At 37.2% G+C, this 18,180-nt stretch overlaps 1 protein-coding gene across 2 annotated transcripts in view; it reads left to right on the top strand.

The window, feature by feature from the left end:
- Positions 1 to 2,025: 2,025 nt before the first annotated feature.
- Positions 2,026 to 18,180, top strand: part of sptbn1 (spectrin, beta, non-erythrocytic 1) — a 112,514-nt gene continuing 96,359 nt past the window's right edge. The window contains exon 1 of one of the 2 annotated variants that reach the window (XM_084101735.1): positions 2,026 to 2,140. The gene's annotated coding sequence lies outside the window, so the exon portion shown is untranslated. The remainder of the gene's footprint in view (positions 2,141 to 18,180) is intronic. The other variant, XM_084101736.1, reaches the window with a different exon arrangement.

The raw sequence follows: 18,180 nt of genomic DNA, 5'->3' as shown, positions 1-18,180 counted from the left end.
TATTACATATGTATTTATTATATTATTTACATATAATTTCATTAAAAATAATAATTATTTTTTTTATTTTAATACTTCATGGCAGTTGTTTTACATTGCATTACAGTCATTTTTAAATTGAGAACAAAAGGAATAAAAGCAGAAAAAGTCTTAATTGTCATGAAAATATGCGACAATGCAAAAAATCCTTATGGTTCCACAAACAGGCTTTATTTGTTATGGCAAAATAATTTCTTTTTGGGGTGAAATATGATGGGGTTTTTTAGATATTAATTGAGGCCTGATCCCGACTAACTGTCCCACATCCACCGCCGCTCCGGCTCGGATCATGTCATTTATATATCCAGGTATTGATAATGTTCACTTGAATTAAAGCCTCTAATGAACATGTGACAATTTATTTGATAAGTTTCTCCTTGCACACAAACTGAGGGGCGAGTGGATCTAATCATCCATAATCAAATTATGTATGAAATCAAATCAGTGTGAACATTGAAATCTCAGTGAATGCTTGATGATTAAGATTAAGTAGCCTATATAGGCCGATCCATAACCCGGATGACATGCGAATAATGAAAACAGTAGCAGTGGATGAGCTTGTTGTGCTTGTTGGTGGACAGACAATTTCCAGACCCACCCAACAGGAAGTCCATTCTGGTTCTTTGTGTATGAAAGGCCTTCTCTTTGAATTATGAATGTGTGTGTGTGTGTGTGTGTGTGTGTGTGTGTGTGTGTGTGTGACGCTGCATGTTCTTCATCTGATTGGAGAAGATGTAAATACTTCATGAAAACGGTCTGCATATTTGAACTGGCCACTTTAACTACAATATATTGACATACAAGGTTTAGGCTAATATTTTAATTCAGTAAGATCCCAAATAACAGCAACAAGAAGAAAAACAATTACTCAACGTGTAGTTTCCTTTATTTAACAGCTATAAAAACAAAAGACAGACACCATACACAAAGATATTTACTGCATGAATGTTTTGAAGCAACAGCATTGTGTTTTAAATTGTACATGTGCACCAATTAGTTTTAGGCCTTAAAATAGGTTTTGACATTTTTAAGTGCATCATATTTTCTTTATGAAAGCATGGTGTCTGGCCTAAACATAATATATCCACTGACCTTAGAACAGCCCATAGGCCTACTAGTAATATCCCATTAGCGTTTTATTTTTGTTTTGAAATTGCGGCCTTCATCATAGTAGCAGGGAGACGTTTGATTTGTTTTAGCGAATCGATTCTATTGTTTTAATGAACCGACTCACTGATTCGTCTCCCGCGTTGTTCAGATGCTCATGAATAAAGTCTAGGAAAGGCTCGTTTTCTTTTTGTTTTGAAATTGCTGCCTTCATCATAGTAGATGATTCGAATTTTTAAGTGAACCGATTCAGTGACTCATCTCCTACGTTGCGCGTTCAGATGTGTATGAATAAAGTCTATATTTTCTTTTTCTTTTAGTAGTTGTCAAATATTTAGTTATATTCTGCTTCTTTGTTCTGTGTTTTCGGTTTATTTAATTACTAATTGAGATTCTCCATTTATGTTTTTGCCATCTCATCGAAAATAATTGCCAAATGATGTTATGATTTTTTTACAGTCAGATTCACCGATTGATTTTCATTTGAATCTTTATTTGTTGTGGCTAGAAAGCCTACCTATTGTTTATTAATGTTATCTTCCTACCAAGATTGTAGCAAACGTTGAGTAGGCCTAGCCTATGGTTCTTCTAACTTGTTACCTCATATTGTAGGCCTACGCCCATACATTTGTTTTACCCTGTGATTTGCAAATGTTTGAATCAGTTCAGAAGAATCGACTCGCGATCACGCTAGACTTTATTCACACACATCTGAACGCGCAACGCTGGAGACGAATCAGTGAGTCGGTTCATTGAATCAATCGAATCGGTTCTCTTAAACAAATCAAATGTTTCCTCGCTACTATGGCGAGGGCCACTATTTCTGGCTATAGTAGGTTTGGTAAATTCCCCGCCCCGTGTTTCAGTGCAGTAGAGACGGGGAGGGAGTCAGTGCGCATCGGTCACTCCCAGCGCAGTGTGTCCAGCCTCTCTCTCGCTCATTGCGCGCTGCGGACTCCAAACGCGGTGAAGTTTATCACGCATTCTTTTATCGGTAAGTGCAAAAGAACCCTTTATTTCATCATCAAATGTTTCATTGGGAACATACAGGCTGAAATGCGCTCGCTCAGACCGCGTTTGCCGCAATACTAACAGTGATTTTCCCATAAATACGTGGGTGGAGATGGAGCCCAAATGAGAGGAGTTTGCGTCAATGATATAAATCCAGGTGTATTAAATGCGGCTACAGATTTAGAGGCATTTATGTGTTTAAATAATTGTTTAAGATATATTATATGTTATATACAAACCAGGATTGATGCCGTACTATGTGCGTAATCAATAGTGGGAATCTTTGGAATAACGGTACACTAGAATATGGATGCAAACAGGCGTGGTCAGATGGCTGGAGTTTTGCCTTATCCAGATCGCAAACAGCCATTTGCATCACCAGTGGGTTACTGTAATCAGGAAAATGACTGTGTGGTTGTGATCTAGCAGTTTGTGATGTGCCAACTCGTCGTCTTATGATATAAATGTGGAAATCTGGGATGTTGCTCTCGGTGACCTGAAATGAATGTTGATCCGGTGCCCATCATCTCCACTGCGGTACTCCAAAGAGAAATCACCATTTCACACGTTACTGTTGTTGCATGACAGAACCGCAGCGGGTTACTAATATCCTTCAGTCGATCATTCTCGCGGGTCTGTGTTTTTACACTTCAGGTGTCGCGTCGTTTGGATGCTGTTAGCGTCTGTTTGCGAATGATAATCAGAGGCTTTCAGACAGACTGTGCGTGACATTTCCAGGGGTTGTGGATGTAAATGATTCAGATAATCGCCGCAGGGCTTAGTTTTATAAGGGCCTATAGAGAGAGAGCGTTTATTTGTCATGCTGCAGCACTAATGCGGCCTTTGCGTGATCATTCTGGGCAAGTGCGCATAAATCGCACTAAATAAATTAAAAATATTTGCGCGCGCTATCCGGACTGTTGCGGTTACGCACTCACCACATTAGCGCTTAATGGGAAACATCAGACTCCAGTGCAGCAAAACAGTCGGACATGATGTCATAATGGCACGCATGTAACGCACCGCAAGCGTTTGTGATGTCATAAAGGCATGCACGTAGTCTAGTGCAATTTGGAAAGGAATATTCGTATACTGTGCAGCATGCAACTGCGTTTAATAGCATGCAAAAGATGAACATTTTAATGACCTAGTTGCATTGCATGACTCAACAAGTGTATCCAGTCTCATTGCAGATATTAAAATGATTATTTTGCATATGCACTCCAATATTTGTATCACTTCGTAGCATAAATGTTGAGTCAAGGAAAGGCAAAAAGGCACAGAAAATGGACAATTAAGACTTGTGCATTACATTTGGCACATTTTGATGAGTTCTGACTTTCACATATACACGATTTCACATACTATGCACAAACAAGTATGGTAGTATGCCAACAGAGCGTAGCGTGCCATGCAGTCCCCATAGTGATTGTGTGTCCCTCAGCAACATTCAGCGGAGTTGCAGGAGTGTATTGTGTATTCTGACAGCCGGCTGCTTCATTGGTTTAATTGTGGGAGGCGTGAGGGGATTTAGAGGTGCTAAAGAAGACCTGAAACTTGCAAATTCGCTGGAATTTAAAGCAGCTCCAGATGGTTTTGTTCAACAAGAGCGTGGGCACCCTGGAGTGATGGTGCTCAGCTCAGATATTCCATTTGTTTTTACACTAGAGCCACACCTACTATATATTTAACTATTATCCTGGACACATTCAAGTCTCTGGGTGACGGTTTGCACCTGGATATCTGATCGGAGCTTTTTATGCATATATATCCATAAAAAATAAAAAGCGTTGCCTTTTTTGGTTCACCAAGGTACCTTTCAGTGAACAGTTCTTTAAAGAACCATTTCTTAGTGTAAAGAACATTTAAGAAATCTAAAGACCATTTTTCCACTATAAAGAACATTTTGGCATTATTCCTCAGACAAATTCCTCTTTGACTCCTTATAAAATGAGCAAGCTGCTTCTCTGAATAACCTTATGCATAGTGCATTTGTGATCCGTTGGTGTGAATGAGATCTGCTGTGAAACTATTTCTCATTGCAGTGCGAGAACTCATGAAGCATTCTCCACACTGGTGTGAAATGGCCTCTCATTTGATGATTCAGTCAACGCCATGTTGCTTTTTGGTGTTTGGAAAGCGAATTTCATTTTCATTTCATCTCTAATTAATATTTACCCCTTCCCTTTTATAGTTTTCATCAAGCTTTGGCATATGATTCAGCCAGTTTTATCAGTAAAAGCTTTGGTTCTGGTTGGGCTCTGAGAGGTCTTGGCAGGTTTTCCGAGTGAGAGCTTGGCACAGAAAATGCACTCAGCATTAGTTTTCTTTCTTCCCTTGATGCATCAGCTTTATGCACAGGCCGGTTTGCTCAAGAAGACGCCCTCAGATTGCTTTACATCCAGCATTGCAGTTTAAAGAAGCTCTACACAAGTGCATGAGCGCAGATGCTTTGGATCTCGGTTTATGCAATGTTTTAGACCAGCATTCATAATGCAACACAAGTATGCATTGCCTCAAGGAGTTTTATTGTAGGCGTTGTCTTCTACGCTCAGCTTTTCTTGGCTAGTTTTCTCTCAGGTCAGAATGGCAGAGAAACAGCATGAAGAGAATCTTGATGAGCAAGTTAATTAAAATTGAGATGTTTAGTTTTTGAAATGCATTTCCACCAGAGCAATGCAAGAACGCATTTGTTGATTGGGAGATTTTAAAGTGTCCCAATCAACCTGAATTCCCCCAGTGAGACTGAACTCTTGCGATGTGTGGTCAATCAATCACATCAAGCGTGTTTCTGGCCCATTTGAGGAATGAAACCTTGATTTGCATCGTGTGTTTGAGTTTGATGGATTGCTTAGCATGTGATCTTATCATTAAACATGTGTTCATGTGTTCTTGTATAAGGCAAATTTCAACCTCTTTCCTGCACTTCTATGAATTGTTTGATTGTCTGCATGGCAAGAGCTGGGTTTGCAGCCAAAGTAAGCAGTAAAATTCACTCTCCTGTCGATATTTCCATCATGCGAATGGCTTTTGGTGCGTCTGTCCAATATCAACAGCAGAGTTTCCCTCCGACACTTCCGAACAAAATGGAGTTCCCACTCAAGAGCAGCGAAGCGTGCAGCGACACAATATCCCTGTTGTCTTCTTTATAAACGCATACCTGTTGTACGACAAGGGTGGATTCATTTCACAGCAGAGAGTGTGTAACAGTAGGACAGGTGCTGGGGCCCGATGTTCTGTTGAAGAGGGACCAGCTGTCATGACAACAGGTGAGGGACACATGGTCCCGATGGGTGGCCCCGGGAATGAGCCTATCGGATGTGTTAGGACTGTGAAAAAGTCTACAAATTATATCAAAATATAATTATAAATTATGATTTATTATATTTATTAAATAATATATAATTATACAATATTTATACAATGTATTTGTTAAATTATATTTATTATATTTATTAAAATGTTTTCAGTCTTTTGAGGACATTTGACATAGGTTACGCATTTTCTGTAAAATGTTTGTAATATTTTTTTCCCTTCAAAATGTTAAATGCAAAAAAATTAAATATATATATTTTTTATTCAAAATAATTTTGCAAGCTATTAAATGCAAAATGTTTAATTCAAAAATTAAAACGCACTTGATATAGATTTTAATATGTATGTATTTGCTCTAAAATTATTGAAAATTTTGAATAATTTTTTTTCAATCAAAATAACCAATTCAAAATGTTAAATGAAAAAAAAAAAGAAAAGTAAAATGCAGGAAAGTGTAGTTATAAATAATCAAGGCATATTTTTTCCACAAACTGAACACGAGGAAATATTATATCATATATTTTTTTTATTAATAAAGCACTTGCCGCATTCACCATGTTGCTTTATTTTAATAAATATTATAGGATATTTTGTAATTTTATTCATGTCACCTAGCCCAAATGCAGGGTGTGTTTTGGCCTTATTAAAGTCATTATGAAACGGAAGTATATTTTCCATATTGTGACGTTACGTCCATCAGAGTGTAATGGATTAGCACTAACCCTAACCCTACAATTACAATGAACGCACAATTAGTTTACAAACTACAGCCAGTAAATCTATTTTGAAATGTGTGTTCCGTGTCGGAATGTCTGTTTTTGTGTTGGTCAGTGTGACTCCGCCCACTTTGCCAATTTACCCAATAGTATTTCGACACTCCGGGTTGCCAGTTAGTGGAAAACACAGCGATTGAAGCCAGCAAACAAACTGGTTCAGAGATCGCGGATTCTACCCGACCTAAAAAGCCTCGGTATCCATCTGAAAAGATGACACGAGGCATATTAAAACACAGATAAATATACAGACAGTCTTGTCGCCTTTATCGTCATTTGCACTCGTTCCTGTTACGCGTCCTCAATCTGGCAACCGTCGAGTCTTTGTATATCTATAGCGTGAGCTTGCAGGAGAGGAGTTTAAGAGGACTAAACGATTGGATGTCACAACATTTTGTGGCTGATTTTAAGTGTCTTATAGAATGAGCTCATGCCTGAACCCCCCCCCCCCACACACACACACACACACACACACACATCTTCTCTGTGTTTCTACAGCTGCTTCTCCTCGGGCCGCCTGGAATTTAATTTACGCTCTTATTTTAGGGCCTGAGAGCCACTAACCCAATAGAGGCGGAGGAACTCAAAGACATTTGTCTGCATGCACGGTTGCTTTGATTCTAACCGGCTCGAGCCCCTCAAAAGAAAATGAAACTACTTGCAACGTCCAGTTGCGTCTCTAAATGTTGCATTATTACAGATCCAAACATGATAATCAGAAGTGTTTTGTTGCGCACAAACACGCCCAACACAATTGGACACAGGCGTGTGTCAGAACATTCTGTACAAGCTTACGTCACGTCTTTATAGGGTGATTTCCACAATATTCTTCTTAATTATTTATTCTTTTCTCCCCTCTGGTAAAAGGCTCAGGATTATTCAGATTCAGGAATAGTTTTTAATCAACTCTAATGCCTAACACAAGTATTAGGAAAGAATACTAGACACTCATTAGATCAAAAATGACACTTTATTGGGTCACACTTTATTTTACAGTGTCCTTGTCACAAATGTTACATGTACTTACCATAGTAATAACAGTAAATGATGCATAATTACATGCAACTAACCCTCAACCAAACCCTAATCCTACCCTAACCCTATAGTAAGTACATGTAGTTGCTTAATATTACTCAGTACTTAAATATATAATTACACTGTAACAATGACACCTTAAAATAAAGTGTAACCCTTTATTGTTTTGTGTCACTTATTGTCTTATTTATTTTTGTCACTGATTATCTTATTGTCATATGATTTAGCAATCATTTGCTAATGTATATATATGTATATTTGTTTATATAGCAGTGAGGTTTATTGTATTCGGTCTATATAGTCGGTGGAGTAGCATTCAGGTACGTTTTTCATTGTACTTGGTAACTTGTACAGTCACATGGGTTATTGAAATTGAGATGTATACATCATCTGAAAGCTGAATAAATAAGCTTTCCGTTGATGTATGGTTTGTTATGACAATATTTGGCTGAGATACAACTATTGTAAATCTGGAATCTGAGGGTGCAAAAAAATCGAAACATTGAGAAAATCTCCTTAAAGTTGTTCATTTATGTTCACGATTGTGCTGCATTCACTCACAGAAATACATGTTTTATATATTTACGGTAGGAAATTTACTAAATATCTTCATGGAACATGATCTTTACTGAATATCCTCATGATTTTTGGCATAAAAGAAAAATCGATAATTTTGACCCATACAATGTATTGTTGGCTGTTGTGACATCCAGATATCCACAGTCACAGATATAACTAGCCGTTGCATCAGATCAGAAGGGCATCAAAGATGGAGATGTTTCCGGGATGACCGAATGCTGGCGTGGTCTCGGGCGATGGCTGATGTTCTCAGAGAAACACAGATTGGATCAGAGGAAATGAGGACAGTCCTGAGGGACTGGGTGAGGTCTGCAGTCCTGGACGCTGTTCTCCTGCTGGCGCTCCTCCTCTTCTCTTCTCCTCCTCTTGTTATTTGATCCCTTCGCTCTCTCCCTCCGTGTGTTGGCTGATGTGTTGCAGGATCACGAGACGATTAGAGAAGCATCTCCATCTCAAAGCTTTTACAAGACATTGACTCTTTCACTGCCAGCGTTTCTCTCACAAAACTTTCATGGCCCACAGGATATTTAGCAGTATGAATATCTGAGAGTTAATAGCTGAGAAAATTACCCTGTCAATCATTCTGTCACTTAAAGGCACAGTATGGCTTTTTTCGCCACTAGGGGTCGCTAACCTATTTACAATAACAAAGGCGTAGATTGATGACGCAACATTTGCTAAGAATTATGGATCTTGTCGTCAACGTCAAGCCGACCGATCTAATAATGTTTATGGATGACTGAATACATCGATGCTTTTATCATGACTGTGATATGAAGCAGTTCGGGATTGCTAAGAGACAGCTATCAGCTCCAAACCGCTCCAAACGCGACGCGAGTCCCGCGGATATAAAAGGAATATTATATGGACATTTCATTCTACCGAACTACACGCAGAATCACTACTCACAGGTCAGTTTATTAGACAAATTAAACTTGTGAGGTAACGCAGCGCTGTTTCACTTGGTCTAACATTACACTAGCACACTAAACTGCACTTGAATGTGTTGAAATGTATGTGTTAGTCTGTCTGTATGAGACTAGCAGTAAACTAGATCAACATTAGAATAACATACAGATCATATTCTGTCATTTTATAATTGTTGAACTATATAACATTGATTAGTTTTATGTAAATGTGCTCACCTGTTTAATAAAGTACATGTAGGAGCGGTCGAAGTCTCGGACGTGGAGCTCTCGTTTATATACTGTCTATGGGAGCTCTCGGCATCTCGAAAACACCGCGCTGATATTGATCCTCGTTTTAGTTCTCCTTTTTTATCCAAAGTCTGCTTGCCATGGTCCATAATGTTTGAACGAAACAACAACAGCGTGCAGATAGACATTGCAAACTACAAAGTTGTCCGCGTCAGTCGCTTTGATTACTATCAGACGGCTCTGGTTCATAGCTCTGGTTGCCATGGCAGCACGAGCGGAAACCAGGGACAACGCGGATATGACGGCATTGGCGGCGACACAACGGAAATAAAGAAACGGGACGTTTCTCGAATTAAATTACAAATTTCTCCTGGTTTAAAAGTTGTTGGAAACAGTCGGGATAATGTAAGTAGGCCTACACAACTAAAAAATATATATAACATAGATATAGTGATTTTAGCTATTTTTAAAGCAAAAAAGTTACATATTGTGCCTTTAAAATTCATCTTTAAAAATCTAAATTACTTAATTGACTTTTTTCCTTTGACAATAGTCTCTTCATGCCTTAAAATATCTTGAATGTAACTCGACACCCTTTGCTTCATGAATATGCAAATGAGTCCCCGCCTCCACTCACTCACAGCAGCTCGGATTACCTGATCCACTCGCTCAACTGTAGTAAACGACACGATCGCAAGTGGAAATATTGGTTTAAATGGTGTTTTTGTCAAAGTCTTCATCCGGATGAGATTCAGAGCGATGATCTAAACACATCAAAGCTTCGGTCATTAACCCTTCATGGGTTCAACATTTCATTCAGTAACGTCACGCAGTTTTGATTTATATTAGATTTAGGCGGTTTAATGTTTAATGATCGCGTTATTTTAAATGCTTCTATTCGATGTATATTGAATTAAATGGCAGCTCATGTCGTTTGGTCACTTTTTGGGAACGAAAAATGTTTGAGTTCATAGTGAGATCTTGTCTTTATATCAGAAGAAACACAAAACAGAGAAGAATTGAATCGCATTACCATCTAAAAGAAAAGTAAAGTGTTAATATGTAACAAGATATGGTTATTTTTCTCTTTTCTGTGGGTGTTCATCGCATTAATCATTAAATTTACTAAGTAATCTTATGATTATGATTAAAAAACATGATTAATGATGATTAATACATCGGTTTATATATATATATATTTTGGTATATTTTACTGAATCGTTTTTTTAGTTGTTGTTTTTTAGCAAATCGTCCAGTTTATGTTTTGGTGAATTTGTGATTTTGTTTAAATTCATAAAGTCTTCATCCTTAGTTTTTTCACTAAACATCATATGTATTCATATTTCATATTCAGAAGGACATTCATTAGTCAAACAGAGCTGGAAGCCTGATTAATAATCATCAAAACCTTTTAGCGCTGAAAAATGAAACAAGTCCGTTTCTTGTCCGTGATTTTCTGTGCTGATTTGATCCGTCTCTGGACGTTTCCAGCTGCACATTCCAGGCTGTTGTCCAGTTATTGATCCGTCCACTGTTTTTCCATGATCTGTTCTCCCAGCCGGCTTCACGTTCAAGGTTGAACAGCTGTTGTGGGTCATGACCCTGATCTGCACCTTATTCAAATCCCAATCCTGATCCCGGAGCTTCTGAGGGATAAAGCGCGGCTGGAGCGAAGAGAGGGAAACTACAGTACAGCTTATTCTTAATTTATGTGCGACTGTGCCGTAATATGACATAGAGCTGTCAGTGAATTAGACTAGTCAGTAACAATGCCATATTATTCCCTTTTACAAAGTCTTTCAGGCTCTGCTAGAACTTGAATGTTGATTATTTTCCTCATATTCTCCATTGTTGCGGCTCCTCTCTTCCCAGTCTGTCAGTAACGCTCTGTTTACTTCCTGTCTCTATGAAGAACCTCCTTCTGAAAAGCACACTGTGCTCTGATTGGTCGGCTGGAGCAGTGTGTTGTGATTGGTCGAGCGCTTGGAAAATGTCCCGGCCCTTTCCATAACCACCAGTTTAACACACTACTAACTAACTCAACCAGGCCCCGCCCCTTTATTCTGCGTATGTCTTGGGTGGCATTTTAACTAATGTATTTAACTAATGTTAAAGTCCACCCTGTCAATCATTTTGTCATTTAAAACTCATCTTTTAATAATCAAAATGACTTATTTGACTTTTTTCCTTTGACAATAATTTCTTCATGCCTTAAAATATCTTGAATGTAACTCGACACCCTTTGCTTCATGAATATGCAAATGAGTCCCGCCTCCACTCACTCACAGCAGCTCGGATTACCTGATCCACTCGCTCAACTGTAGTAAACGACACGATCACAAGTGGAAATATTGGTTTAATTCAGACAAATATGTTTGAACCAGAAACTGATTGAAGAGGAAGAGGAAGAGGAAGAGTGAGTTATACAGGATCATGAAGCAGAATCATCATGCGTTTTATACAATGTCGGACACATTGATATGATTAGCGTTTGTCTCGACTACGTTATCAAACAGCTAATAATGTGTTGCTAATGTCACACACACATGTTCCCGTTCCCCATCTCAGAGTCACAGCTCCTTCTGAACACCAGCATCAAACATCATAGAAATCAGTGGAGAAAAGCCCCGCCCCTCATGACGCGATTGGTCACATGTTTGTGATGGTAGGAAACAGGGACGATTTAAAACTGCATCTTTAAAACTGTCTTTAGTAGTTTCAAGGAGAATATACTCTACTATAATGCTGTTGACTGATTCATTTGCACATGGTTTGTCTTAAAGCTCCACAACAACCCTAAAAACTTGATTTGCTACACAGGGAGTCTCAAATGGAAGCTTATTGTAAAACTTTACTGATTAAAAGTCTTCAAAGTTGTGATAAGGAGTTTTTGTGGTGTTCCTCAAACAATTGTGACCATTCAGAGATTTCTTATCACATAAAAACCAGTGATAAAAGACTGAGAGACTCAGCAGACCGAACGCAGCTGTTTGCAGGACGCCCAACAGACTCTCTCTCTCTCTCTCTCTCTCTCTATGTCTCTCTCTCTCTCTGTCTATGTCTCTCTCTCTCTCTCTCTGTCTCTCTCTCTTTTCTCTCTCTCTCTCTCTCTCTCTCTCTCTCTTTTCTCTCTACTGGCTCAATCCCAGCACACATTGCAGCTCGTCCCTGGGCGGCCTCTCTCTCCTGGCTGAACCCGACCCATGATCATGATCTCATCTCCAACACAGATGTGCAGAAACGTCATGACTAAAATATATATTTTATTAAATGATTTTTTTATTTTTAATAATATTTAATAATATTTATAGTTGTTATATATATATATATATATATATATATATAATGTATATTAATTAACATTTTATTTATGTTTTTTTTTTTGACAGTAAAAATAGAGCGATAAAATTCCAATAAAATGTATTTGGTTTTGGGACCATTTTTTTTTGTTCATAGTGAGATTTTGCCTTTTTTCTCAGAAGAATTAATAAACAAACGAATTTCATCATTATTAAAATTACATCTAGAAGAAATAATTGAGAGATTAAATAGTTTTTATATTTTTTTATATTTATAGTTCTTATTCATATTTATTATCATTATCATATGCATTATCAAATATTATATTTATTAACATTTTAAAAACACAGTAAAAGTATATTCATGTTGAATAGCAGCTCGGATCATTTCTAGTTCGTAATGAGATCTTGCCCTTTTTTACCAGAACAAATAATAAACAGAAGAATTTAAACATTACTACATTCCATCTAGAATAAATAATTGAGATATTATTCATCTCAACGTTTCTGATGCATAAATATCAGAAATGTTTGAAAAACCCCTATGATAGTGTTTTGCATGTGTAGATGGACGTTCTCTGTGTGTTCATTGCATCCTAAGCTAATCTTGTGAATACCATGTTAACATAAATACAGCCATTAGTTGCTCTTGCTCATTAAAGGACGGTCTGTCGCTGTAAAATACAAAGCAAGTAAAGCACGCACAAGTCTCCGTCTGGAGGTTTCATCCCTCGAAATGAGATGTGAAGGAACAGACTCGAATCCGGAGCGATGGAGGACGGCTCTCAAGGTCACCATGATAATCTGCAACACAGATTCTCTCTCTCTCTCTTCATTCTTCTCACTTTCTCTGGTGTTTTTCTCATCAATGCTTCTTCTCAACGGGTCGCTGTGTTAAACTGCACTATAAAGTGTTGTTTTTATAGTAATACCATTGTACTCTTCATGGGCTTGAGATCTGCTGTGCTTCACATCTGTCTGGACGGGCGTACGAGACGAGCTTTGGGAAAAGATGAGGTCATCTGAAACGGACACTCGCTGGACTCGCTCCATTTATCCCATGGTTTTCCCAGAGTCCCCGTGCATGACTGGAAGCGGAAGAGCTCATGCTTTGACGTCGTGTCTCTCGTGAGGTTTTCTGGAGCCGTCCCGTCGGCCGAGTGTTCGGTTCGTCGCTCTGATTGATTGATTTATTTAAGGAATCAACAGGATAGTGAGTTATAGGTGTTGGATGAGACTGATGTCTATTGTCTGTATGTTCAGATTTGCCAAGATATCAAGGTGACATTTAATTTATTAATTTTGCATTTGCAGATTGGCTGCATTAAAAAAAAAATGGGCAAAATAAATTATTGAAAGTAATATGGGGTAATCGGGTAATATTAACAAAGAAAAAATACATAAGTTAAAAAAATGTGGTGATCGAATATATATATGTGTGTGTGTGATGTTTAATTTTATTAATAATATTTTTTATAAATGTTATAATTTATCTTTGATATTTTATGATGCTTATTTTAAGATAATATTTTAATAGTGTATTAAGCGATGTAATGATTTATATTTTAAATATTTATAAAATAATGTATCATTACAATTTTATAAATTATAAATAAATAAAAATGAAATGTTTATTTATTAATAATATTGATAGTTTATTTTATTCTTAATATTTATATTATAATATTTTTAATAATTTGTAATAATATTAAAATATATATTACATTAGTTTCATAAACATTGCCATTATATTAAGTCTTAAGAACTAGTATGACCAACTAGCATTTTGTTAGGCGTAATCAGTCTTACTTTTTGGTATCAAATTAAACCAGTCTACGTTTTTAAAATTCATAAAAAATTAGGACTGACTTGTAAGAATATTAGCAGTGTATGCAACCGGCCCCAGCTTCTGATCTGGCATTTTCCTGTATTTCATGTACTGTAATCTACTGTATATGTGAGTTTAGCATGTGGTTAACGTACCGTACCATCACTGCCCAGTACACAACCAAACTCCCTTCAGAGGAAGAGTGTGTGTGAGAAATACAGGAGAGAGAGAGAGAGAGAGAGAGAGAGAGAGAGAGTGTGTGAGAGACAGGGCGAGAAATAAACAGTCTTGGGAGACGTAGAAGTATAATGACATCCAGACCTTCCCACAAAGCCATGTGTGTTTTTCAGCACACACACACACACACACACACACACACACACACACACACACGTCCAAACGGGATGTGTTCAATTCCCACTGTATCCCTGCCAGAGCCCAGGGTGTGGTGTGTGTGTGAGATGGCCCAGATGTGCACACACACTTCAACACATCTGCCAACTTTGACAGTGTATTGCAGGTTATATAAGATTACTCAACATCGCACTGTAAAATAATCACTTTTGACTTTTATATACTTTATTTGTCCAGTGTATTTCCAGGGACAAAATGCATGAAGTTTTCTCAACTTTTGGGCAGTTAGTGAAACTCAAAGAAGCCCAAACACCACATCTGTACAGTGTGTGAACATGCCATGCTTTTATGCACGCTTTATTTGGCCATAAAGTTTCCAAAACCATGTCATTAGATCAGTTTTGCGAGAACATTGAGAGGTTTTAATAGCGTCTCTGATTTAAACTTCAATCGCAAAAACGATTTTATCCATTTTATTAAACAAGACTAAAAAATCTTCCTCGAGTTCATTTAGTGAAAACATTCCTTGATGATTTCTGACTGGATTTCTACTGTATTTTGCATCATTAAACACACTGGATGTATTTGGGAACACGGCTGTCGGGTTGAAACGATGGTTCATCTCATAAACAATGAAGCTGTGCTGTTTTTTTAGCTATATTTCCAGCGTATGAAAACGTCTTTATGGATATTTAATCAAGCACTTCTCCGTGTCGAGGTGGGAAGCACTTTAGTGTGTTATACAAACATCTGGCACTTTCCTCTGACACTCTTACTGTAAATGTTTAGACAATGTTTCACAACTCTAGAACAGACTCAATCTTATAATGTCTTACGAAAGTGAGATTGTAAATACGTGTGTGTGTGTGTGTGTTTGGAAAAGTCAAGTTAACGAGAGTGTGAGCCGGGATTCAGCCAGTCTGAGCTCAAATCTGCTGATTTTAAAAGCGTTTAGTTTGTCTTTATGAGTTCTTGGTTTGGCCGAGATCCGCTGTTTAAGACGTGCTGAAGTTGCAGTTGTTAAGAAGCTCATGAAGTCCATGATTTGTTGACGTATTATTAAAAACAAGGAGGTCTAAATATGTAAATATGTGCATGTAATGTTTCGGCATTATCCTGAACACAGGGATGAACCGATATGAACATTTTAGCCGATACCGATAACCGATAATTCTTTATATTTGAAAGCCGATAACCGATATATTTATATATAAATCCACATTTTTATATAATTTTGAGAGCCTGATTACAAAAACAAAAGTCTCACCATTAAAAGCCACGCTTTAACACTCAATTATAATATTATGTAGCCGATATGACAGACTTGTGTTGCACATGTTTACTGTATTTTGCTTATTTGAAGTGATTCCAATCATATTTCAAGCGATTCAAAAGCATCATGTTGAACAGTGCGCATCTGAAGCGTCTCAGCTGAAGGAAATAATGCATTATTTATCGGCTTTAATATATCGGACAAATTTTCTTATCGTGACGATAACGATAACATTAAAAATGAACATATATCGGTCGATACCGATATGGTGGCCGATATATCGTGCATCCCTGAACATTGTATAAGCATTCGTTCGTTTCGTTGAGCGGATAAGAGGCTCTCAGGCGTAAACGTCTCATGTTTTTGATTTTCCTGGCAGAAAAGACCCGAGTCCTTCATATAACACCGTATCCTAACTACACGTGACGCGACGCGAGTGTACGCGAACTACACGCGATAAAAGCATCTTCTCCACGTTAATCAGAGCGTTTGTCCTATCCAGCCGCGACGGCGACTCGCGACGATTCTGTTTTAGAAACGGTTTCTATTTTTCTGCGACGTCGCGCTGGAACAACAAACACAAAACTGTTTATGTGCTTTTTTTTAATGTTAAAAGCGAGTAATGTGACTCTGAATATCATTTAGTGCTCCAGCTTTGAAGCTGTAAAAGCAACAGTGGATAATTCACCTCAGATCTTGAAATTAAACAAATGGAAACAAGAACGTTCAAACTGTGAACAAACAAGTGTATTCTTTGACTAATACTGTTATAGTAACTCAGCCTATGTATCTGAATAATGTTTAAATGGTGTAATATTAGTGAATTTGATTATGTAGCTGCTTATCCATTTTCTTGCGAGTGCCGTCGAGATTACTCTCTGGTGCCGCGAGACTCCGCCCACACGCTGTTCTGATTGACTGACTCCGCCCACACACTGTTCTGATTGGCTGACTCCGCCCACATGCTGTTCTGATTGGCTGTGGGTTTTGATTGATTTTTACGCATCTCGCAGTCGCGTCACGTCTAGTGTAGACAGACAAAGTATTTGTGGCTGGAATCTAATTGCATCGCATCTGGTTAGGACACGGTGTAAACATCAGTCTACAGGCTTTCATAGACAACACAGGGAGTCGGAGTATCGTTACAAGCTGTTGACAGTAAAAAAGCAATTGATATATGAAAAATTGTGAGCCACTTTAAGACTATGCATGAACTATAAGCTACAAAATCCTGAAGTTTGATTTCATGGAGGTCTTTAAATATGCCTGAAAGACTGTAGGAATGTGTGCTAGTGTCTCGACTTCTGTATCACATTCATCACAGCCTATCAGAGACACTCCCGACGGAGAGCAGGAGTATTCACACACACTTCACACGGACCAATGAGGTTCAGCCGTGTAATCACACCACATTCCTTCACTGGACTTTAAAGTGATAGCTCACCCCAAACTGGAAATGCTGTCATTAATTAAGACTTTCGTTCATAAGACTTTCGTTCATAAGACTAACACAAATGAAGATGTTTTTGATGAAATCTGAGTAATTTCTGTCTCTCCATTGACAATTATGCAACTACCATTTTGAAGCTTTAAAAAGTTCATAAAGAGATCGTAAAACTAATCCATATGAATTGAGTGGTTTAGTTAGTTCGTTTAGTTTAATTTTCTCGATTTAAGAGAATTGATTACTTTATAAGATGAACAGATTTAATTTAGACTTTTTTATAGATAGATAGATAGATAGATAGATGTAAATATGTTTAGAAATAAAAAAATGTTTAGAAAATAAATATTTAGTATATAAATTATATTTATTTAATATATTTAAAATTTCTTATAATTTTATTTATTTTAATACATGTGTAATTTATATAAATATGTGCAAAATATAATTTCTTTCGTTTAATTTTGCCATTAAATATGACCTAAACGTTCTTCACAGGAATAAATTACATTTGAGAATATATTCAAATAGAAAACATTTACTTTAAATTGTAATAATGTTTTGATAAATAAACGCCACCTTGGTGAGCAGAAGAGACTTCTTTCAAAAAATAAATAAAAATACATAAAAAAATCTTAATTATGACCATTAGTATATATTTTATTTAGATGAAATTTTGAAAATAAATCAACATATATAGTCTATAATTATTATTATTTTTTTAATGTTCTCTTATAATTCTATTTCTTTTGATATATGTGAACATATATATGCAATAAATCATTTCTGTCTTGTATTTCTGGGCACATGTTCTGGAAGCGTTTAGAGAGATTTGCTGCATAACATCTCATGAGTAGTTCGATTCATAGACTTGTTTTCGGTTTGACGGGAAACCTTGGACTCTGGTTTCGATCGAAGTCACAATGATCTGCTATTCTGGCAAGGCCTTGTTCTCCGCAAACCAGG

The sequence above is a fragment of the Abramis brama genome (assembly GCF_963993115.1).
Source record: "Abramis brama genome assembly, chromosome: 23".
Taxonomy (NCBI): Eukaryota; Metazoa; Chordata; class Actinopteri; order Cypriniformes; family Leuciscidae; genus Abramis; species Abramis brama.
This window is presented reverse-complemented; position numbering and strand designations above follow the sequence as displayed.